Consider the following 26,296-nt stretch of genomic DNA (forward strand, 5'->3'; position numbering starts at 1 on the left):
AAGTCTTAGGAAATTCTTAATTGTATAGGCTATGGAGAAGCATTCCACATCTCTCTCGAGTGGACTGGTAATTCTCTAAGGACGGAATATTTAGTTGTGTATATGAATTTTTCATGATATAATATGGCACTGACAAATGGCACTCATAATTGTTTGAGTAAACAGTGATGGATGGATGGATGGATGGACAGATGGACAAATGGACAAATAGACAAGTTAATTAAATAGTGATTGTGGAAGATATGTATCCAGCCATATCTTGTACACATCTTATTGTTCATTTATTAATTCACTCATTCAGTTTTTAGTAAATATCAAAAATTAGTATTTTGGAAACTATACTGCACACTATTTGATAGGAATTTTTCTATCTTGCCTAGGAAATCCACAGAAGATCATTTTGCCCACCCTATGGAGAGATTAACTTTCTTTGTAGTACACTTTACTGCAGGGATTTTTTTCCTTAGTCATTTTTGTTGAATCTTTGAGTTGATTTAGATAAGAAGGATGGATCTTTTGAAATTTGGACCTCCCCAATGCCAATTTTTATGCTTCCACAAGCACTGCAATTGAGGCCACTCTGCCTGGCTATTAATACTCTAATGGAACGGCATGCCCTCATACAAAAGGGAAATCAGACATTGTGCTGAGCTGATTAGAAATGATGGCATGGAGCTTCTTCCTGAGAACGGAAGTCCTGTAACCTCAAGTACCAAGGACTATAAATCTCAGCAATATATAATGGTAATTGGTTTGAAAGGCCTAATCGACACAGAGAACGGAAGCCAAGTACAGAATGCTCAGGACTGTAAGCTCCAGGCCTCCGCCTTCTTCCAGAAGGAGATGTGTCATTTTCTCCCTCAGTGCTGGGAAAAGCAATAAAGAATTTCAAAAGGAAAACTTCACTAAATGTCTAGGCCAGAAGCCCTCCCTGATGACTGGTAGGGTTTAAAAGTGAAGTACACCTGCAGCACATTAATCTGGGAAGCTGGTAAAAACATGAATTCCTAGTTACCATTTTAGACACATTGAGTCAGAATTTCCAAATTTGGGTCCAGTAATTAGTAATTTTAGGAAGTTCCAGTCAATTCTCATTCACAGTGTTGTTTGTGGACCACAGCTCCAAATATCTATCCTTCTTCTCTATAAGACCATCCTCAGCCCTCTGCCTCAATTATAAAGAAAACACCTGTGACCTTGGTTTTAGACAACCCATGTTCAAAATTCAACTCTGAGTGTCTTTAGCAAATTCCACATTCTTTCTCCAAACCCCACAGGTTGTTGTTTACTCACACCTGAGACAAATACAAATTAGCCAGTTGGGAGATATTTTTTTTTCTCCATGCAGTCTCTCTAAGGCCAAGTATGTTTCCATCTATGACTTCATCTTCAACATGTTGCTTCCAAAGTCAATGCAGAAAAGCAGGACGGCCATGGAGACAATGTCAGACTCAAGTGCCTCAACCCAGAAGAGACACACAGAACTTTTGCTCATGTTTCATTGGCCAGAGCTCCTCACATTGACCCATTCAGGAACAAGGAGGGCTTCAAAAATCCCTGGGAAGGCAGCTGCTTCCTAACAACTTTGCACTGTTGAAGGAAAGCCCAAGTCTCTCTCTCAGTCACTCTACTAACTCATGCAGTTGCTGTGAAAATTAAAGGAGAAAATGCACAGCAAATGCTTAGCACAGAGCCTAGTACACAGTACATAATCAATAAATATTAACTGGAGTCACCATTCCTAAAACCACAAGGTTAATTACATTCTTTATAAACACGAGTGGAATGGCTTATTTAAATGCCAAATTGACTTTCACAATGACCCAGCCTGATTTCAGTCTCATTTTTATGAATTCATTCAACTCATGCTTATTAAGTACCCACTAAGGCAGTACACACACAGTAAATAAACTTCCTACTTGTAGACATTACATAGAGTGGTGGGAAGACTAGACATGGATATGATTTCATAAGTGATTGTTTAAATTACAAATGTGAGGGCCTCCCCTGGTGGTGCAGCCGTTGGGCGCTGGGCTGCGAAGCTGCCTGCAGCCTCTGCAGCGCCAGTTCAATGCCCGGCTGCCAGCGAGGGTCCCGCATGGCGCGCAGACCTCTCCTGCCGTGCCCGCTGCTCCCCTCAGCAGTGTGTTTTGTCAGTCTGCCTGTTCTGTTCCCCACTCTGGCCCTGGTGAATTCTCTCACCCTCCCGTGCTTCTGACTGTACCCAGTGCTTGTATAAATAAATAAATAAATCTTAAAAAAAATAAAATAAATTACAGATGTGATAAATTATGTGAGAGAGAAGTACAGAGTAATAAAAAATATATATCTTAAAGACTGACCCAGTCTGTAGTGTTCAAGAGAGGCTTCTTTAAGACCTGAAAAATGAATGGAAATTGGCCAAATGAAAAAAGTGGGGAACATATTTCAGGCAGAGGGAACAGACGTCAGCCTCTTCTTCCAGATCTCACTCAGACCTGGGGGGTCATTCAGCTTGCACATCAGACTTCATGGAATCTTCCAAAGCATCATCTGCTTAAAAATGCAAATAAATAAAAACATCCTGGTAAATATGTCTACAAGAATCATTAGAAACTTACAAAGAACACACAACATCCAAACACTTTAGCTCCTCCAAGGAACCTGCAGATGTTCTTATCCAATTGCAAACATTCCTTTTCTCTTCTTTGAAATCTTCAATAAATCTCTCTGTACATAACTTTTCTCAGCTTGATTCAAGTCACTAAAAGTGTTTCATATCAAAACATTTCTGTCATTTGTACTGCTCTTGGGTGACTATTTGGTCTTTAAGATGCAGAAATATGATTTTATGTTAAGTAGTATAAGAAAATAATAGTGATAATAAATTAGAGGGAGGAGACTTTTAGAGATGGTAGATAGGCTCGCGGCATAAATTGTCATATTGGTTTCATTGGTACAGTGACCGCCAAACTTATTGAGCTGTGTAGGCTAATTATGTACATCTTTTTGTATGTAAACAGAAATACTTTTTCAGAGTGAAAAAAGCAGAAATCGTGTGCACATTTGGTCTCCTAAGTACACACACAACCACATACACATGCATGTGCATATTGTGTATCTACACATGTGCATGTGCACCCATAGAGTAGAGGAGTATGACTGTGAGTGATAAGTACTAAGTAGATCTAAACAGTTCAAGCCCTGGCTCTACGATTTGCTGGTTGAGTGATCCCAACTCCTTAGCATGACACTCAAAGTCCCTCATGCTTTTGAACCTACCAAAACTTTCGACCATTCTTCCCTGAAGATGCCCTTGGATACAGCCAGAGCAAGCATGTGGGCCCCTGGATTGTCCCTCATGCATCCATTATCTCATACCTCATGTGAAAATCCACTATCTGAAACTCACAGGCCTCAGTCTCTACCCTCTGCTACACATACCACTTCTCAGCTCCTACTCAGTCTGAAAATGAATTTCAGTCTCTCTAAGCTTTTTGTGATATCTTGTTAGCCTCATACACACCACACCAAGCAGACTTAGGTGTCCATTCTCTGGGGTGCTATCCTCTGCTGAACACACTGGTAACATTTGTTGTACTATTTTCTAACTATTTATATGCCTTGCTAGCATACTATGTAAATTTTTCAGCATGAGCAGAGGAGATACATATATATATATATATATGTGTGTGTGTGTGTGTGTTTGTATGTGTGTATGTGTATGTGTGTGTATATATATATGTATGTATGTATGTATGCAAATAAATATATATATATATATGTAATCCCAGCACCTAGAACAGTGCCTGATACATAATGGGCATTGAATGCATGTATGTAAATCAAATGCCTGCTCTAATCATTTATTCTCTTTGAGGGTCAGTTTTTTTCTCACCTGTGGAAATGGAAATAATACTTGCTTTACTTATTTCATCTATCATCTTATTAAATGAGAAAGTGTATCTATATTGCTTAGCGGAGTCTGCCATATGGTAAGTGTGAAAGATTGATTAAGTTAATAAATACTTGAGTGAGTACCATGTCCTGGATTATGAATGTAAAAATATTTTCCAACAACTAAGTATTCTACACATATAGTCATATATTCAATAATCATAATGGGATTGTTGTACTATTAAGACAAATATGTGTGTACACTTCTGCTTATTTAATTATAATAATGGTAATAATATAAATAATAATATAAATAACCCTGTTCATGTGCTTGAAGAATAATAAGAGTAAGGAACACAGAGTTTGCAATCATTGGAGTTTTGAGCCAAATGATAGCACTTGATGCATAACCAGTTATGAATTCCAAGGTCAGTGAATTTAATACATTTTATATCATTGTAAATGTTTGCTCTACTCCCAGAGAAGATTAAAAAAATTCCCCTGTTTGGCTCAGGAGCTTGCTTCTCTCCTGGCAGTGTGCATCAGACTAAATGTCACAAGAATATTTCAGCATATGTGGGTAAATATTTACACTCATTTTAAACAGATATTCCAAATTCCTTGTTGTTTTTCAGCAGAGGTCTAGCCCTGGTGGTAAAAGTCATGAATAGGACTTTTTTATTCTCACTAAGTGAAAAGGGGCTTCTCAAGGATTCTTGCCTCCAGGGTGCTCTATTTTTCTCCTTCCATTCTCTTTGGGTTGAGCTGTTGGAAGGGAGAACTGGCCCTCTGCCATGAACTCTCTTCTGGGCTACTTCAAGTTATTGCTCCATGGTCTCTGAAACCCAGTAGAAGATTCAGCTGTGGTCTCAGGGAAGAAAAACATATAAAGCCAAGAAAAGGGAAGAAATATAGAAGATATAATATGAAGAAATAACTCTTGTAAAAATGTGTGATGTTATGGCTTTAGGATGCAAATGGGCAGGCAGAAAGATTTACACTGAATTTCCAATTCTAAGAGCTATGGGGAATCATGGCCAGAGCAAATCAAAGGTTGTGTTTGTACGTTGGAGATAGAGGGAACACAAGGGTACAAACATGGAGAACATTGGCTGAGTCGATAGGCTGATAATACACAACACTTGGGTTATCGACATTTTTCTGTTTATCTGTCTGTATGTATTACCCTAGCAATTTCCCTACCTTTCTCTACCATCAATAGTAGAGCCCCTCCTTTGTGGAAAAGGCATAAAAACATCTGCTTATTGATGAGGGGAAGAAGCTAGCTTCAGCCTGTTCTAATGGGCTATTCTGAAGCTTCATTGATGCCACGGAGTAGCTACATCTGAAGGCAAGGGGGGGGGGCTCCAATTTTTATAACCCTATATCACTCAGTTATTGGCTGCAGGGTTGCCAAGTGGTTGGACAACAAAGGCCATCTCATGGACCTCTTGGGCTGTTTGAGTAAGGTAGCTCATCACAGAATAAGGGGGATTCTTAGACTATGAGTGCTATGAGCTGTTAACAGCCAAAAGTCACAACTGCAGTGGAAAAAAAGGGAATCTTTGTAGGTACAAAAAGAAAGTACTGAGTTGGGGGGCCTCCCCTGGTGGCGCAGCAGTTGAGTGCTGGGCTGCAATGCTGCCCACAGCCTCTACAGCGCCAGTTCCCTGGCTGCCGGTGAGGGGCCCACAAAAAAAAAAAAAAAAAAAAAAAAAAAAAAGAAATTACTGAGTTGGGGTTGTGTAGAGAGACAAGTGAGAATCATAGAGCATTATAAGTTCTAGCAGAGGAACTGATTTTTTTCATTCTGTGTTTACTGAACTTCCACTATGTTAGTAATACGACCAGGCACCAGGGAAGCAAAGACCAGAGGGAGTCTTCAGTATTCTGAATCCTAAAACGATCAAGACAAGAACTTGGTGTTAGGATCAATAAAGTGGGACAGTGAAGGCCATGGAAGACCCTGAGCACAACACGTCCATACTCTATACCTGCTAGGTGAGCAGTTCTGTGCTTTGCATTGTGAAGGCAACAAAGTTGTGTAAGCTTGTCTTCCACTTCTAGGAAGATAATGAGTGAAAAGAGTAAAGAAATAAAAATACAAGGCATGATGCAGTCTATGTCTCATAAGAAGTAGGAAGATTAAGTAGTAGGAGAGTGTCAGAAAGATCATTAAATGGAGAAAACATGGAAATGTGAGAATTGGCTTTGGTACCCACTTTTAAGGATTAGCAGAATAAGATACATCAGCAGGGAAAGGTTTCCCAAATAGAGGGAATGGCATAAGAAAAGGTAACAAGAAAAAAAAGTTTCATGTAAGTTGTCCTCCATTGTTTCCAAAAAGTGGGCTTTTACTGGCATAGCAGATGAACCCTGGAAAGCCATAAAACATGACCCTGGAGAGGAGGGCAATAGGTAGAGAAACTTCACATCTAGGAAAAAAAGGCTTTAGATGTCAAGTCGCAAAACAATGGGCAACCATGAATATATTCTGAACAGTAAAACTTCATAACTTGAGCAGTCCAGTGGGAGAGTAAATCTGGCAGTGCAGAATGCATACAAGGAAGCAAGAAAAGCTAGGCAAGACTGAAATAAGCTGCTTCACAATTCTGTGTAACATGCGAGTTACCCAACATGGAGGTTTTAAAATAGAACACACTAATGTGGGAGTGAACCCAAATATAAACTAGGGACTTTGACTAATAATAATCTATAAATATTGATTCATAAATTGCAACACATGTATAACAGAAATGCAAGATGTTGATAATAAGGGAAATTCTGAGAAGGGGGAATAAGGTGTGAAGGGGTATATTGGAACTTTCTGTTAAATTTTTGTACAGCCATAAAAACTACTCTAAAAATAATGTTTTAATCTAAAAAAATTAACATTTTCCTGCTATTTTACCTGACCTATTCCTACTCATTCTTTAGAATGTACTAAAAATAGAGCATTTCTTTCTGTTCCTCAAATGGAACCTCTTTGTTTTTAACTAACAAAAATATTTATTTATTTGTTTTATAAATTATTTTATTTTATATAATTCTTACATCATTTTTCATTTTTGCATAATGTATGCATTTTCGTTTTGGTTCTATTCCCCATACAATTCTATGGTTTTATACTACCCTGGACTTATCCTTGATTCCACTTTTACTATTGATGAGTAGGAATACTCTCATACTGTGATGTGACTGAAAAGTATTTTTTATTCCACTAAACTACTGAGATTATAGTGTTTGTTGTAAGAACTGTCACTTACCTTAATATGCATATGCATGAAATATGGAGCATCTGTGGTTCAGGATTGTGTTTGTCTTCTTCTTAATTCTCTACTACCTATAAAAAGCACCTGACTCTTAAGGAAATACTCACTAAATGTTTATTGACTGTATGTTTTCATTACAAATTATCTTATCATAGATATGTGATATTGGCCATGAATGGTGACTTGCTGGCAAGGATGTGGAGAAAGGGAACCCTTATATGTTGTTGGTAGGAATGACATTGGCGCAGCCGCTATGAAAACTGCCTGGAGGTTCCTTAAAAAATTAAATATAGCACTACCGTATGATCCAGCTACTCCACTGCTTGGAATATATCCAGAGGAAATGAAAACACTATGTTGGAGAGATATCCAAGACATGAAAACAACCTAAGTATCCATTGACAGATGAAGAGATAAAGAAGTTTGTATATATTTCAGCTCTAAAAAAAGAAGGAAATCCTGCCACTTGTGACAACAGGGATGGATGTTGAAGGCATTATGTTAGGTGAAATAAATCAGACAAAAAATAAAATACAGTTTGATTTCACATGTGAAATCTAAGAACAAACAAATAAACAAAAAAGTAACCTCATGGTGAGGGAGGGTGAATAAAACAAAGGAACTCAAAGGGTACAAACTTTCAGTTATAAGTAAATACTATGGATGTAATGTGCATGTCCCTCACCCTGCTATGTGGTGTTAATTGAAAGTTATTAGAAGAGTAGATATGAAGAGTTCTCATGATAAGGAAAACATTTTTTTTTCCATTTGGTATTTATTTGAGGTGATGAATATAAACTTACTGTGGTAATCATTTTACAATATATGTAAGTCAAATCATTATGCTTTACAAACTTAAACCAATATATTACTGTATATCAACTACCTTCCAATAAAACTTGAGTGGAAGTAGGGAGAAAATTGACTCGGAAAAAAGATAGTCCTCAGTTTAAGTTCTAACTATATCACTATGATATTATATAGTTTTTGCTTACATTTCCCAGAAATCAGAACATAGTGCAAGTACTAAATGTTAGTGGTTAATTTGGGAAGGTGCAATCCCAGCGTAGAAAGAATGTGGGAAAAGGAAAGTGAAACATGGGTGGGTGGGCAGCCATGTGGGGGAAGCAATGCTATGCTGGTCACTGCTTTAAGACCAACCTTGAACAGGAAATTTCTTAAGACTGCTTGAAAAGGGCAGAAGGCTCCCGGAGGAGACAGTGGCCAGCTGGGAAGTTAGCCCACGCCAGCCCCTTCCCACCAGCAGTCTGAGCCCACAGAGGGAACAGGCACCCACGGCCAGGGCAGACCGGCGCGCAGAAGAGTGTGCCTGAGACCGGAAGCGCAGGGACTGAGTCCCGCGTCGCCATTTTAGAACAGGGACATTTCTTCAGTAAAGACTGCCTGAAACCAGCAGAAAGCTCCCTCAGAAGCCAGAGATGGCTCCTGGAGGAGCCAGAGGGGAGCTGAGAAGTTCACCCAAGATGCCGGCCAGTCCGAGCAACACAGTGTCCCAATGCATACGACAAATTAGAAAACAGACAGTAGGGAGTAGAAGAACCACACGCAACCTAACAACTCCTCAGGAAAAAAGCACACCACAAAAAGAAAACCACCCTCCAGATTACAACGACAGTAACTTGGAAGAACTTCTGAGACTTCCAGAAAGAGAATTTAAAATTGCTGTGATTAAAAAACTGACAGAAGTCATAAAGGAAAACAATGATATGAGAAAAATAATCAACGATCAGAAGAATGAAATTGAGTCCGTAAAGAGGAAAGCAAAAGAAATACAGGAGATCAAAGAATTAATGGAGGAACTAAAGAACTCTGGGAAAAGCAATGAAAGCAGAATAGATGAAATGGAAGAACGAATAAGTACTCTTGAAGACACAGAAATAAAAAGAACCAAAACAGAAAAGGAAAGAGAAGTACAAAGGAAAAAGAACGAAGAAAGACTTCGGGAACTATCTGACTCCATGAGGAAAGGAAATATAAGAGTTATAGGAATTCCAGAAGGAGAGGAGAGAGATGTAGGAACAGAGAAAATATTCCAGGAGATAATTGAAGAGAACTTCCCAAATGTGAAGAAGGAGCTGAAAATTGATATACAAGAAGCAAGAAAAACACCAAACTTCCACAACGAAAGGAAAAATACAGCAAGACACATAATAGTAAAGCTCCCAAGAATCCAGGACAAGGAAAAAATAATGAAGCTGGCAAGAGGGAAGAAACAGATAACATTCAAAGGAAAACCAATCAGGCTGACATCAGACTTCTCTGAAGAAACACTACGGGCAAGGAGAGAGTGGAGGGACATAGTCAACAGACTCCAAGAAAACAGATGCCAACCAAGAATAATCTATCCTGCAAAGCTCTCCTTCCTCTATGAAGAAAGAATAAGGACCTTCCCAGACAAACAGAAACTCTGGAATTTCATTAAGACTAACCCCCCACTCCAAAAAATACTACAAGGAATCCTAAAGCCAGAACCTCAGAGGGACGAATAACAACAAAAGAAGGCCAAAAAAAAAAGTTATTAAAAGAATAAATAAATAAAATCAAAGGAAAGACAAACACAATGGCAAATACAGATGCTAACATATCAATATTAACTCTAAATGTAAATGGACTAAACTCTTCAATAAAAAGACACAGAGTTGCAGCCTGGATTAAGAAACAAAACCCAACCTTTTGCTGTCTCCAGGAAACACATTTAGCTACAAAAGATAAAAATAGGCTCAAAGTTAAAGGATGGAAAACAATCCTACAAGCAAATGGACCAAAAAAGAAAGGAGCAACAGCTATACTTATATCAGATAAAACAGACTTCAAACTCAAAAAAATAAAAAGAGACCCCAATGGTCATTACATTATGATCAAGGGGACAATATTTCAAGAAGAAATAACACTCATTAACATATACTCACCAAACAAAGGAGCACCAAAATATATCAGGCAACTGTTGTCCTCTCTGAAAACAGACATCAGAGAAAACACATACGTAGTGGGAGACTTCAACACACCACTATCAACAATGGATAGATCAATAAGACAAAAAATAAGTAAAGAAACTAAAGCTCTAAATAAGGACCTAGAGCATTTGGGCTTAACAGACATCTATAGAACACTAAACCCCCCAAAAAACGGAGTACACATTTTTCTCAAGTGCACACGGATCATTCTCCAGGATCGATCACATACTGGGGCACAAGACAAACATCAACAGATACACAAAGATTGAAATCATACCAACCATCTTTTCTGACAATGAAGGCATCAAACTAGAAATAAACCATAAAAGGAAGGCAAGAAACTTTCCTACCTCATGGAGATTAAAAACCACACTACTGGAAGACCACTGGACTAATGAGGAGATCAAAGAAGAAATTAAAAAATTCTTTGAATTGAATGACAAGGAGGAAACCAATATCCTAAATGTATGGGATGCAGCAAAAGCAGTAATAAGAGGAAAATATATAGCAATAGAAGCTCACATCAAGAAACAAGAAAGAACTCAAAGAAACAACCTAATCTCGAAGCTCAAAGATCTAGAAAAAGAACAACAAAAAACCCCAAAACCAGTAGAAGAAAAGAAATAATAAAAACCAAAGCAGAAATAAATGAAATTGAAACTAAAAATACAATCCAAAAGATCAATGAAACCAAGAGCTGGTTCTTTGAAAAAATCAATAAATAGACAAACCCCTAGCCAGGCTCACAAAGGAAAAAAGGGAGAAAGCACAAATAAACAGGATCACAAATGAAAGAGGAGAAATCACAACGGACACAGCAGAAATCAAAAGAATAATCAGTAACTACTATGAACAGTTATATGGAAACAAGTTCAACAATCTAGAGGAGATGGACAAATTCCTACAACTCTACAATCACCCAAAGCTAGATAAAGAAGAAATAGAACACCTAAACAGACCAATTACAAGCAGCGAAATTGAAATGTTAATCAAAAACCTCCCCAAAAACAAAAGCCCAGGACCTGATGGATTTACAAATGAATTCTACCAAACATTCAGAGACGAATTAGTGCCTATCCTTCACAAACTCTTCCAAAAAATTGAGAAGGAAGGGACAATACCAAACACGTTCTATGAAGCCAACATTACACTAATACCAAAACCGAACAAGGACAACACAAAAAAGGAAAACTACAGGCCAATCTCCCTAATGAACACTGATGCAAAAATCCTCAATAAAATTTTAGCTATCAGAATCCAACAATGTATCCATAAGATAATTCACCACGACCAAGTAGGATTCATTCCAGGGACACAAGGATGGTTTAACATCCGAAAATCAATCAACGTTATCCAACACATCAACAAAAAGAAATGTAAAAAACATATGATAAATCCAGTCAAAAAATGGGCAGAAGAGCTAAAAAGAAACTTCTCTGAAGAGGAAATGCAAATGGCCAACAGACATATGAAAAAATGTTCAACATCACTTGTAATCAGGGAAATGCAAATCAAAACTACCATGAGATACCATCTCACACCAGTGAGAATTGCACATATTAAAAAAACTAGCAACAACAAATGTTGGCGAGGTTGTGGAGAAAAAGGAACTCTTCTGCACTGTTGGTGGGAGTGCAAACTGGTCCAACCACTGTGGAGAGCTGTGTGGAGATTTCTGGACCTACTAAACATAGAGCTTCCATATGATCCAGCAATTCCACTCCTAGGTATTTACCCAAAGGACACAGAAACATCAATTCCAAAGAACACCTGCACCCCTATGTTTATAGCAGCACTGTTTACAATAGCTAAGCTTTGGAAACAACCCAAGTGCCCAAAAATAGATGACTGGATCAAGAAGATGTGGTACATATATACCATGGAATATTACTCAGCATTCAAAAAAGATAAACACATGCAATTTGCAGCAACATGGATGGCACTGGAAGGGATCATGCTCAGCGAAATAAGCCAAAAAGAAAAAGAAAAATACCGGATGGTCTCACTCATAGCAGGAATCTAGAAACTTAAATAAGGGACCAGGAAAACGAATAACTATAAGAAAGTGAAAATCTAAATCAACAAAAAACTATGAACCAGAGACACTTTTAGGGGGCGGGGGTGGGAGGGGAGGGATTGTGGTCAGAATGGGGGGGCTGCAATTGCATGGGGAATATAAAAATAAAATTTATTATTAAAAAAAATCATATGATAATATCAATAGATGCTGAGAATGCTTTTGACAAAGTGCAACACCCATTCATGATAAAAGCCCTTGAAATTCTTGGGATACAAGGAACATACCTCAACATCATAAAGGCCATCTATGACAAGCCAACAGCCAGTATCATTCTCAATGGTGAAAAGCTGAAAGCAATTCCATTAAGATCTGGAACAAGACAAGTATGTCCACTCTCACCACTGCTTTTCAATATAATACTGGAAGTCCTAGCCAGAGCAATAAGACAAGAGAAAGACATCCAAGGAATCCAAATAGGAAAAGAAGGAGTCAAACTATCACTATTTGCAGATGATATGATAATATATGTAGAGAACCCCAAAAATTCCACAGAAAAACTAATTCAACTCATCAATCAGTTCAGTAAAGTGGCAGGATACAAAATCAACACGCAAAAGTCAGTAGCCTTCCTATACACAAACAATAAATCTGAAGAAGAAGAAATCAAAAACCATCCCTTTTATTATTGAAACAAAAAAAATCAAATATTTGGGATTAAATCTAACAAAAGAGGTAAAGGACCTATACAAAGAAAACTATAAAACACTGTTAAAAGAAATAGAAGAAGACACAAAGAAATGGAAAGACATCCCCTGCTCATGGATTGGAAGAATAAACATTATTAAAATGGCCATCCTACCAAAAGCAATATACAGATTCAATGCTATTCCAATCAAAATTTCAATGTCATTCTTCAAAGAAATAGAACAATTATTGATGAAATTCATATGGAATCACAAAAAACCCCGAATAGTCGAAGCTCTCCTGAAAAAAAAAAAAGAAGGGAATGGAGGCATCACACTCCCAGACTTCAAACTCTACTACAAAGCCATAATCATCAAAACTGCATGGTATTGGAACAAGAACAGACATACAGACCAATGGAATCGAATAGAAAATCCAGAAATAAACCCACAGATCTATGGTCAACTAATCTTTGACAAAGGAGCAAAGACTATGCATTGGAGCAAAGAAAGTTTGTTCAATAAATGGTGCTGGGAAAACTGGGTCGCTACATGCAAAAGAATGAAGCTTGACCACTACCTCACACCATACACGAAAATCAACTCAAAATGGATTAAAGAACTAGACATAAGACCTGAAACCATAAAATATATAGAAGGAAATATAGGCAAAACACTACGTGATTTGCACATCAAAGACATCTTACAGACACATCACCCAAAGCAGTGATAGTGAAGGCAAAGATAAACAGCTGGGACTACATCAAATTAAAGAGATTCTGCACAGAAAAAGAGACAATAACAAAAACAAAGAGAAACCCCACCAACTGGGAGAACATTTTTGCACCCAACACTAATGATAAAGGACTGATCACAAAAATCTGCAAAGAGCTGATGAGACTCAAGAACAACAAAGAAAATAATCCAGTTAAAAAATGGGCAGAAGAGCTAAAAAGAAACTTCTCTGAAGAGGAAATGCAAATGGCCAACAGGCATATGAAAAAATGTTCAACATCACTTGTAATCAGGGAAATGCAAATCAAAACTACCATGAGATACCATCTTACACCAGTGAGAATGGCACATATTAAAAAAACTAGCAACAACAAATGTTGGCGAGGGTGTGGAGAAAAAGGAAATCTTCTGCACTGTTGGTGGGAGTGCAAACTGGTCCCACCACTATGGAGAGCTGTGTGGAGATTTCTGGACCTACTAAACATAGAGCTTCCATATGATCCAGCAATTCCACTCCTAGGTATCTACCCAAAGGACACAGAAACATCAATTCCAAAGACCACCTGCACCCCTATGTTTATAGCAGCACTGTTTACAATAGCTAAGCTTTGGAAACAACCCAAGTGCCCAAAAATAGATGACTGGATCAAGAAGATGTGGTACATATACACCATGGAATATTACTCAGCATTCAACAATGATAAACACATGCAATTTGCAGCAACATGGATGGCGCTGGAAGGGATCATGCTCAGCGAAATAAGCCAAAAAGAAAAAGAAAAATACCGGATGGTCTCACTCATAGAGGGAATCTAGGAAACTTAAATAAGGGACCAGGAAAATGAATAACTATAAGAAAGTGAAAATCAGAATCAACAAAAAACTATGAAACAGAGACACTTTTGGGGGGTGGGGGGCGGGAGGGGAGGGATTGGGATCAGAAAGGGGGGGTTGCAACTCTATGGGGAATATAAAAATAAAATTTATTATTAAAAAAAAATAAAAGCAAAAAAAAAAAAAAAAAAAGACCAACCTTGAAGAGGCATAGCTGTGCCAGGAAAGGTGTATCCACATGGATACAGCCAAGCAGCCAGCAGAGAGAATCCACACCTCAGGACAGTCCAGGTGACAGAGGAAGGAAGTGGGATTTCTTCTTCTGCCTTCGGTCATTCACAGTTAATACCCCACGCATCGGGATTGTTCCATCTGGCTCTTTCAGCAGCTGCTCAGAAAACCTGATCCCTGCTCTGTGTTGTGCTTTTCATCCAAAGAGTAAGGAAAGCCTGACATTCAGGTTGTGGAGCTGGTCAGTCTGACTTCTCATGAACGACCAGGGTGGTGGGAGGCTGAACCTTCTGAGGAAGTTGCTAGTCAGTTCTGTGAGGCAAGACCCATGCAGACCCAAGTAAAAGTGGTTAGCCAGAGAGACAAACTTGTGAACCATCCCTTGAAGAGGTACTGTGATAGCTGAGATAGTACCACCAGTTAAGGGAAAAGGGAACAAAGCACTAGAAAAATCCAATATGTTGCAGATGATATGTTTAATACAGCATGCAAAGAATTAAGCACAATGTTTACACACAGAACACAATAAATTATTGGTTATTCTTTTCTCTCACATTATTCAGCTAACATGGTTTAAAACTATCCCCTCTATGCCAGAGAAAATAGATTGAATAGAGAAGAGATAGATCCTCAGCAAAACCTTAAAAGATAAAGATAAATTTCTTTTTATTGTAAATTATATTACGATGCGTACTACTTGAGATAATCTATATCTATACTCTGTATTAGGATAGGTAGTCAGGGCTGAACACTAGCATAATAAACACTAGCAGATTGTATTTGAAATGTCTGTTGAATAAATGAATAAATAATCAAAGTTAATTTTTGGTAAGTCTAGAACTTTAAGGAGATTAGTGCTAGAAGAGATCTTAGCAAGTGGCTATTCCAAATTCCTCTTTTACAGAAAAACAATATTGAGTCTCATGAATGCAAAACTGTTTTCCTAAGGTTCAATAGTGAGCTAATGGGGAGGTTTTCAAGGATAATATATAATTATGTAATATCTGATCCCAATAACCATTGATCATCTCCTGTAGTGCAAAGGAATCTAATCTTGATAATAATACAAGCTGTCAACTTTTCTAGTACCCAGAATGTGTCAAGCTCTTTAACTTGCCTGAGGTGTTTACTCTCTATTAACACATAAGGAAACCAAGCTCTTAAGTGATGAAGTGCCTTACCCAGGAATTAAAAGGTAGAATCAGAAATCAAGCTTAAGTCTTGCCTTACCCAATGTTCTTACCTTCTATCACTGCACTACACTGCCTGCAGACCTTGGTGATGAATTTTCATTCTTTTCAGTCTTGCAAGATTCATGTAAAGGGAGGACATGGACGCCCCATCATGTATAACAAAATACATGGGCACCAGAGGGGATGCAAGAGGCGTGAGCTGTGGACCAGCAGAAAATTTAAAACCTAGATCCCCCTCCCTCCATCCTCTGAATTGGCCATTTTTTACAAGAAAAGGTCCCTTCTGGGAAAGACTCACTCAACTACAGATACTTTTCCAAGACATTCTTGGAGCCGAGACTAGCATATCCAATTTGGCAGCGCAAAGTGTGATTTTAATTAGGCCTTTTCCCTCTCAGGGCTGGGGCCTCTGTTGGCTGAACTTCATAAAGGAACCTGTGGGTGGCCAGTGCACAGGGAGCACAGAGGTGAGGAGCCTTCAGGACAAGCCTCCCAGAGGGGCCTGGCTGTCGTCTTGTGAAATTTCCCCTATTCCTTCTTCCTCCTAAAGTAATTGGAAATTGCTGCACCCAGGGAGAGACGTGGCCTCCCTCAGATAGGAGTGGGCTTTGGAGCTCTTGGAGCAGAGCCAGCTCATATCCAGGGCATTTGTTTTTCAGCCGCAGGGCCCCTGTGCGGATTAGTCACTCAGTCCAGACAGGTGTCCGTTTGGGGCCTGGAGAGACCGTTAGTGCCACTCCCCACACAAAACGTTCCTGTTCCCCCCACCCCCACCCCCGTTCATGTAACAATGTGGTCCTAACCTTGTCTCCAGGGGCCTGTCCAGTGATTTAAGGCTTTTGACTTCTGCACTGGAGAACAGTCCAGAGATATATCGTGGGCTGCCGACAATGTCTCTTCCATGCTGGAGAAAACCATGGCCGTGCAGCTGAGCTTGCGGGTGGGCCCAGCCACTCAGGAAGCTGGAGACTGGGAAGATGGAAACCAAGCTCCTCCCAAAAAACTGAGAGTGGAAAGAAAACTGCAGAGGTGACTCCTGCAAGTCCACCCTGGTTCATTATCCTCCTGAGAAAACTAGACCTTGACCTCGAGTTTCCAGAGAATATGAGTGCACTCTCTAAAATGCAAATCCACTTACATCATAGTTCTGCTTGAAAATACCCTAGTGGGCCCCAGTCCACGAAATGAACACCTTGGCCCTTCACTGAGCTCTCCTAGTGTTGTCCCCACTTTGCTTTCCTGCTCCCCTTGCTCTTGTAAGTACACCCCCCTACAGTTCCCAAACTAAATCATGCCCTTCAGGCTTGCATCCTTATTATTTCCTTGAGGCTTCTCCCTTCCTGTCAGCGCTTCCCCTCTCCCTCCATCCCAGGCCCCTTTTATACTTGGCTAAATTCTGTTCATGTTTCTTATGTCAAATGAAAAGTTACCTCCTCTGGAAAGACTGCCCTAAATATTCCTCCCCCACTCACTGGCAAGGCTGGGACATCCAATCATGTCCTTCCAGAACAAACTGCTTGGACATCTATGTTAACACTTACCATGCTTGTAATAACCTGTTTAATTTGCTCTCCCATATTAACTGTAAGTTCTGTGATGCTAAAGACCAGGTTTGGGTTTTGTTTATAATTATTTTCCAAGTTCAGTGTCAGGCATATTTTAAGCACTCAATAAATATTTGCCAAATTAATAAACGAGACCCCAGAGGGCATCCTGTTAAACCTTTAATGATCTTTGTCATTTCCTGGGGATTAAATACTTAAAACTTCGTTTGAAAACCTGTGGAATCTGGAGGGTTGCTGCAGCATTTCACCATTAATTTACAAACAGCCAGCCAGAACTATTGGTAGTAAAGACTGAGTTTTTGCTAGATTTTTAAGAAACACTGAGTTTTAATAAAACTTTCAAATACTAATTTGAAGTATGGCCAGAGAAAGTGTAGGCCTGCAGCACAGTCCTGCCTGTGCCATTGCTCGGAGGAAAAGACAGGAGCACATTACCCTGTTGGGTTAATTTGTGTTTGTGATATACAGTAAAGGCCTCAGGCATAGGGAAATTGGTAGAGAAGAACCTATGCATATCCAAGGGATCATGAGACTCTGGTAAGAGGGGGCAGCTACATTTCTGTGTTTTCCCAAGAGGGAGAGCACTACGCAGAGCCTAGCAGATGTTTCAGCAAAGGTTAAGAACCAGAGAATATAAAAAAAAAAAATTATTTGTCTATTGATGCATCAAAATTTCTTGTTCAATGAATCATCATCTATTATAAATATGTGTGGCCTATTTTGCATTGCCTCTGTTGTTATGAACAAAAAAATATTTTCTACTTTATCAGAGTAACTAGAAAATTAAACACCATTGATGTTTATATAATGACCTGTAAGGCTAGACTCTAAGTTATACGTTAATACAGGAAACAGAAAAAGTAATAATTATGTAAATAATAATGGCTCTTTTATTGAGCCTTTAAAAATGGATCAGGAACTATGCTGGCCACTTTCAAAACTGTTGTCTCATTTGATACTCTCAATACCTCTATGAAACCTATCTTATTATTGCCTCCATTTAACCAATAGAGAAACTGAAAGCCAGAGAATTTAAAATACCCAGTTATACAGCTAGTAAGTGGTATAGTCTGATTGCATAATTGGTACTCTTGATCCTGAAGACATTAGTCATCTCGATTGTAAAAGTGAAGGATTTACACATACCTGGTCTGATTTGTGTTGCTTCTGGTAAAGGGTGCATATTATTCTACTTACAATGAGGGCGGATTCCCCGCCCAGTCTAGCAAAGCTTTGAGTTACTTCCCAACCTTCAATTGAGCAGTAACATGTAAGAGTAGAAAACAACAGATGAGCCCAGGCTGGGACACTGGCTCCATGAATGAACATTCTCTGGTAGCACTCAAGAGAAAAATTCTTTGAATGTCAATGAATAAGCAAACAAGTCAAGTGGTTTTAGAGTCCCAAAATTAGAAGTTGGACTTTAGGTTGTAGTCGTGGGTCATGAATCATGTAAAATTATAATTAACCCCTTGAAATGCATATGAGAAAATGTATCAAAATCAAAGCAAGATTTTGCTTTGTCTCATGGGGTGTTCTGAAGCAAATGAAAGAAGATCCACAAGGGATGTGAGGGAAGCCCTTTTTCTGACTCATGGAAGCTCTCTGTAAAACATTCCAGCAGAGAACTGCCTTCTAAGAAGCATTTCTGGTTTGAAAGTCTACTGTGTGCCGACTCTAAGACAAACAGAAGAGATGAGACTCTTAGAATCTACATTCACCTTTCCCTTTCCACGCCAACAACCAGACTGTTGTTCTAAAACATGAAGATGATGACATCATGTCATCCCTTCCACAAAATACACTGTGGCTTCCCATTATACTCATTGTCACAAATCCCCATTTAAATTAAGAGAGCTTCCTTTACCTCTCCAACAACACCTACCATGGTATACCATGAAGAAACTTGTCAACATTAGAGAAACTGAACAAAGGGTCCGGAAAAAGACAAAACTTGCAAGCTGACCATAGATCGGAGGCATGCAGCTGGGAGGTGGGGGAGGAGAGGTGTCAAAACAGGGAAGGGAAGAGTACAAGGGATGGTGGAGGTGGGTCATGGGAGATACAGTGGTGGGAGAACTAGGGGACTACACCTGAGGGAAGAAATCTAATATTGTCCAAAAATTAACAACAATGTAAGAAAATAAATATATTAATCACAAAAACAGAAATTTTTTGAAACAGTAAGATGTTAGGCTATCCTTTTGAGAATGGATATATTTTCAGCTTTTAAAGTGAAGTGTTCTAATATTTGATCTACTTTATTTTTCTTTCATTTGTTCTGATTGCTGGCTTATGCAGATGCTTTATGTCATTTTTCTTTCATAAGCAATTTTTTCTATTTTTTTATTTTTTATGTTTTAATTTCTTTAGTTCACTTTCACCAGTTGCCTTCCTCGACTTGCATAGTAGCTCTATATATTTCCACCAGTAGAGATGGCACTTCTGATACAGGTCTAGGTGGTGATTGTTTTATTCCCCTTCATTTCATTCCTGACCTTGTTATTTAGATAATTTATCTTATAGTTGTTATTGTTCCTTGAATCCCTGAATCTCTCATCTCTTTTTTTTTTTAATTATTATTGAGTATTGTTTGTCCTTTTTTTTTTTTTGTAAGGTTCTTTTTACCCTTTCTTCTTACATATATTTTCTAGAAGTTATGCTAATTTTTCTTGTATTACCATCATCTTTATACCTTCTTGTGGAAAGTTGGTAGGGTGGGAAAGAAGAGCCACTAGTAAGAGGGCTCACCAACTCCCAGTAGAACCCTGGCTAATATATAATATGTAATGTGTATGTGTGTGTTCAGGGGGCATGCACAAATGAAAGAACCAATTGCAGAAACATAAGGCTTATGTTTCTCTTTCTTGTTTTCAGTGGGTACTGTTTATTTTAAAAGAATGGTACCAGAAATACCTTCTTAAAAATTAAAATGTTTTCAAAGACCATTGTGGTTATATTCAACAAGTAGAGGGAAAGCAAGAGATGAGGGGAGCAAGCAGAAGGAGACTATTATAAAAGTGCATATAAAATATGATGGCTGATGGCATTGAAGACAGAAGAGAATGGAGGTGGAATTGGTAGGACCCGGTGATTGTTCCAGGCTCTGCCCTTAATCACCAGTGACCTTTTCAAAGAGTGAAGGTATGTTTTTCCATTAATTCCCAAGCACCCAGACCAGACTAGTCACCAAGTGAATAACAATACACATTTTAAACACAAATACTTATACATTAAGAGCTCAACAATAATAAAAAAAGATGAGAGATTTAGGGACTCAAGGAACAGTAACAACTATAAGATAAATTATCTAAACAACAAAGTCAGGAATGAAATGAAGGGGAATAAAACAATCACCACCTAGACCTGTATCAGAAGTGCCATCTCAACTGGTGGAAATATATAGAGTTACTATGTAAGCCAAGGAAGGCAACTGGTGAAAGTGAACTAGGGAAATTAAAACATAAATAAAAAAATTAGAGAAAATTGCTTATGAAAGAAAAATGACATAAAGCATATGCATAAGCCAGCAATCAGAACAAATGAAAGAAAAATAAAGTAGATCAAATATCTGAACACTTCACTTTGAAAGCTTAAAATATATCCATTCAATAACTAAAATCTTGTCCTGAATGAAATATTGTCTATTTTTTTCTTATACACTGCACAGGTTACATACAATAGGGTGAAGGGGGGAGGGTTGTGTTTGACTTTTTTCTGGGGGACTTCAGTGGAATATTTTATGTAGCAGTTTTTCTAATTCTCTAATAGCCCTTTAATGCTTGTGAGTAATGAATGTGAATTAGTCACTTCACTCTAAACATCTGTTTTCATAATTAAATGACAGCAATAATAATAACAGTAATAATAAATAACCACTACTAATACTACTAATAATGCTAATACTTATTTGATGGTGATTTCTTAGAATTAGCAAGTACATGTTCAGTGTGCCTCCCACTGGCCTGACATGGTCTCATGACTCCCTAAGAGAGCTGCCTATTACTCCTTCTCACTCTTTCCTGCAGAGGCTCCTCATACTCTTAGACTCTCATTTAGTCACTATCATAGTCATGCACACAGTGCTTTACAGTTACCTGTTTATGTGGTTGCACCCCTATTCCACCAGGGACCATGATATGTTAGCCTCCTGTCTACTAGTACCTGAACGTGAAAGTCTTTGATACATTTTTAATCAATGTAATAAATGATTCCTAGTGGCAGATCATTCCTCTCTCTCATGGCTAGGGATGCAAATAACCCTTCATCCCTCCCCCCCTTTTTTAATAAACATAAAGATTAAAGAAAGGCCACCCACAGCCTTTGATCCTTGGGCTGATCAGTTACAGAAACAACTGAAATGTGTCCTATTTGGAAGAGCATGTTTCTCAGATATATGGGCTTCTATGAGCAAGAGGCCCAAGCTATCATGTTTTGGTGAGTCATAAATGGCTTCAGCATCAACCAGTTCCAGAAGAGCAGAGAAAATGCCTTTAATTGATGAAAGAATACATTTCATCAGAGAAGATACATATTTCTGAAACAGAACACACATCTTTGGAAAACAGTCTTTCTATAAATGTATAAAAGAAATCAGAATTGCATTATCATCTAACGGCTAGCATTTTTTTATTATTCTTTTGAAAGTGTAATGTGTTACTTACTTAGTAAACCCTTTATTTTTATTTGGGAAATTGAATAGTGTAACTAACCCAATGGAATTGTGCTTTGGAAAAATTGGCCTCCTACAAATCAATTTCACTTCCTTCTCTCTAGTGGTGCCATAGCTCATCCTAGCAATACAGACAGTTGGCAGTTGTTTTCTGAACTCCTGCAGGGTTCTCAGCAGCACATTAAATGATGGATGGTTGGAAAGTTGATGACTGGGGATGGGGAGGGGAGTGTCTACTGTTAGTCTAGTCATCATTTTATTGAAGCTGGCAGAATGATTGCCATTCCTGAAATCTAGCAGTTCATTTTTGAAAACACTTTTTATAAACTAATTTGTTTTTATAACCAAACAAAATGCTATTTACCAAACTAAAATTCCAACTTGAAATGTTAGCACTAGTTCATTATAATTATACTGAGGGAAGTAGAAATTAGTTATGTTTCAGTAAAGGCTTACTGTGCACTAGGTACTTTGCATGTTATATAATTTAATTTTTATTTAAAGTTTGATGGGAGGATTCATATTATCCAGGAAAAATCAAAATTATCTCATTTGACTGATGGATTTTATCTGTTATTCTTTATATTTTTCAATCATTAAAACAATATATTAATGCATTTTTGAAAAGACCACAACATTTCAGAAATTATTGTCATACCCTTGATTATCATTTTTGGAAAGATGACCACATTTTAACACTCTTTTTAAAAATATATGTTATATTACAATTGTACATATTTTCTTTTGACTTCTTACTTGCAAAAGATAAGAATTTATACATATATGTATTTAAGACATTTAAGACACAAGGTATACACACTTTAACACACATTCTCTAATTATGACCTTCTCAGTATAACTCTATCACAGCAATGCATCAGATACTCCGGTTGGCCTCTGGTTAAAGTTATTAAAGTTATTGCCACTGCACCAAACTTTCTTTATTCTATTGGCTAAAATTGTATTTATGCCTATGTAGTTTTATAACTCTGTAAACATGGTATACAACTGAGCCACCAGTCTTTACATATCTGCCTTTTATATATATTTCCTTGTTTTTATTAGTTAATAATTGCCTCTTTCTGTCATCTGCTCAGTTTTTAATATGCCTACCATTAATTTAGTCTGTATTTTCAGTAGAACTGCAAAATGTTTTATAGTGTGAACATAAACAGTACGTTTTTCAATCAGCTCTAGTTTTTAAATTTGAATGTGACTCCTCTAGAGTTCTCTGCCGGGTCCTACGTGGGATGGTTGTTCCTTATACCTTAACTTTATCTGTCATAGTGAGACTTTTCGTCTCCATCACCACAGTGGCTTCCTTTTCCTCTCTTTTCCTGCATTTGGTTTAACTTTTCTTGACATTTTGTCTTCTTCTTTCTTGATTTACTCTTTCATTTTTTTGGAGAACATCTTCACATAGAGTCTTGGGGAAAAAAGGATAAATAGGAGGTGATTTCCTGAACATCGTGTGTGTCTCAAAATGTTTTGTGTCAGACTACACTTATGGACAATTTTCATATAGAAAGTCATGTTGCAAGAAGAAATATCATAGACCACATGGCCAGAAAAGTGAAGAGAAGCCGATAATTTAGGATATTCGGGACCTTGGTAAAAAATTTGAAATTTGTTCTGAGTGAAATGGAAAGCCCTTGGACAGTATTGCATAGCAAAATTTCAAGATACAATTTTGATTATTTAAAATAGTCTTTTACCAACATATAAAGAGTGGACACTAAAGGGATTAGGGGCAAAGCAGACGGTATGTAAACATGATTGAAACAATCCAGGCTTGTGTCTTGAACTCAGTTGATAATAGAGAAGACAGTGGAATGGTATTACTATCTTGTAAATAATGATGTCATTTTCTGATATGAAGAAGATTGGAAAAGAAAATAGGTGGAGAGGCGAATAAATGGATAAAAGAGATTTCTGTCAGAGCTTGTTACTTTTTTTTTTAAAGATTTATTTATTTATTATTTATATAAGCACTGGGTACAGTCAGAAGCATGGGAGGGTGAGAGAATTCAACAGAGCCAGAGAGGGGAACAGAACAGACAGACTGAGGAAATACACTGCTGAGGGGAGCAGCGGGCGGTGCAGGAGAGGTCTGCACGCCATGTGGGACCCTTGCTGGTGTCTGGGGATCAAACCAGAGCAGAGGCTATGGGCAGCTTCGAAGCCCAGCGCTCAACCACTGCACCACCAGGGGAGGCCCAGAGCTTGTTACTTTTGACAGGAGATGTGAGAACTCAGTTTTCTCAATCTGGAATTTAGGGAAAACATAATATTAAAAGAAAGAATTGCGGGACTAGATGAATTTACCTAGAATAGGGCTTAGCAACTTACAACCTGTGGGTCAAATCGGGCCACTATCTGTAAATAACATTTTTTTGTAAATAACATTTTATTGGAATATAACCAACTTCTTTTTTAATGCAGTGTCTGTGAACTAAGATAAGGATTGAGATTTGGTCACTCAAGTTGGCAAGATAAATTCTAGGGATCTGGACAAGTATGGTTTGTATGGAGTATTAGACTGTTAGCAACAAAGTCTAATTAGAAAAAGCTCAAATAAGAATGGAAGGTGAAGAGGTGAAAATAGTGTAAATGGGTGGTTAGAACAGTTAAAATCAGACCTATGTTCTTACTACATTTTTTTAAAGATGTATTTTTTTTTTATTTATACAATAGCTGGGATACAGACCAGTGGTGCGGGAGGGTGAGAGGATTTACCAGAGAAAGAATGGGAACAGAACAGGCAGACAGACCAAAAGCACTGCTGAGGCAAGCAGTGGGCACGATAGGAGAGGTCTGCTGCACCATGTGGGACTCTCCCTGGCTTTCCAGGAATCAAACCTGCATTGCAGAGGCTGCAGACAGCTCCACAGTGCTGTGCTCAACCTGCTGCGCCACCAGGGAGACCTTGTTCTTAATACATTTTTAAGTGTACACTGCACTGTTGTTCATTATAAGCACACAGTTGGTGTAAAACAGTGAGGCCACTATAAGAAACTGCATGGAGATTCCTCAAAGAATTAAAAGTGCAAATACTATCTGATCCAGTAATCCCACTCCTGGGTATTTATCCAAAAGATTGCAATCAGAATCTCCAAGAGATATTTCTACTTTGTGTTCGTTGCAGTACTGTTCACAACAGGCAGGATGTGGAAACAATATAAATGTCCATTGTCGGCTCAATGGTAAAGAATATACCATTGAATATTACTGTAAATGAGCGCAAAAGGGGTGATAGCTGAAAGGAGGCAAGGGGTCAGGGAAGGCGGAAGAGGTTGGCTTGCCAGGAAGCAGACTTTGCGATGGAGATTGGCAGGGACAAAGTTTCCTAGGTCCTGCTTTCAGAACCAGCATCTCCAGATGGGAAGGCAGGATGGAATAGAGGGAGAAGCTGACTGAGATAAAGTCCAGCAAAATCTCCACCCTACCCCAGGGAAAGTTTTGAAGCTGAGATGGTCCTTCAGGGGTATCTCCGGGTAAGGGAAAGAGGCAGAAGCCCATTTTCTCCCTCACTGGTCAGTCATTGGCTGAAGGCTGCCACAGGCAGGGGATACTGGTGGCCAAGGGGGCCGCGCTCTACCAGGGCAGTTCCGCCAGGGCAGTTCTGTAAGAGGCATGACAACTGAGAGCAGGCCCAGCAGTTGGAGGAATAAGTTGTTCCTATCCAAAGAGTGTTCTGAAAGGGGTCTAGAATTCACTTCAGATCGAGCTTTAACACAGGGGACCCCTGCTCAATGTCCCTTCCAGAAAAAGTTCAAGATTGTCCTTCACAGTTCTGAACAATATGAATTTCATCTGTTAACACAACAGCTGTTGGTCTCGATTTTATGTCTTATCTAAAAAGGGTGGGGAGTAAAATCCATTTTACTAGCTTGGATTGGCTCACCTGCTGAAGGATATTAACATGACCATTAGCTTTTACTTAAAGAATCAAGGACCATTTTGATACAATGGTGCTTCTCACAGACTGCCTGTCCTCCTCCATAAAAATCCAACATAAAAGAGATTAAGTATAATATGAAATCAATGGCTAGTACCTTTGACCCCTGGAAATAGGGTTTGGTTTAAAACCAAATTACAGAGGGAGGAATTTTGATTACTTAATATCTTTTTTCTTAAATAGTTGGTATTATGTTCCTCTCATCTAATAAAGGAAGCTTTTTTATAGCCTCTTAATCAATTTGGAATCATAGGTGGGAAGACACTCATCAAGCCTTTAATC

The 26,296-nt window shown here is 38.4% G+C and overlaps 1 long non-coding RNA gene across 2 annotated transcripts; it reads right to left on the bottom strand.

Annotated features, from left to right (window-relative positions):
* Nucleotides 1–1,546: 1,546 nt before the first annotated feature.
* Nucleotides 1,547–16,541, bottom strand: LOC119231751 (uncharacterized). 2 transcript variants are annotated; one of them, XR_005121942.2, is made up of 4 exons: nt 15,870–16,541; nt 14,595–14,938; nt 2,343–2,532; nt 1,547–1,646 (listed from the first exon to the last, which is right to left on the bottom strand). It is a non-coding gene; the product is annotated as an uncharacterized LOC119231751 (long non-coding RNA). The 2 variants fall into 2 exon arrangements; XR_008549651.1 differs by having other exon boundaries at nt 2,343–2,535.
* Nucleotides 16,542–26,296: the final 9,755 nt, after the last annotated feature.

Source organism: Talpa occidentalis, unplaced genomic scaffold (assembly GCF_014898055.3).
Source record: "Talpa occidentalis isolate TD23 unplaced genomic scaffold, MPIMG_talOcc4v2.1 talOcc4.7, whole genome shotgun sequence".
NCBI classification, from domain to species: Eukaryota; Metazoa; Chordata; class Mammalia; order Eulipotyphla; family Talpidae; genus Talpa; species Talpa occidentalis.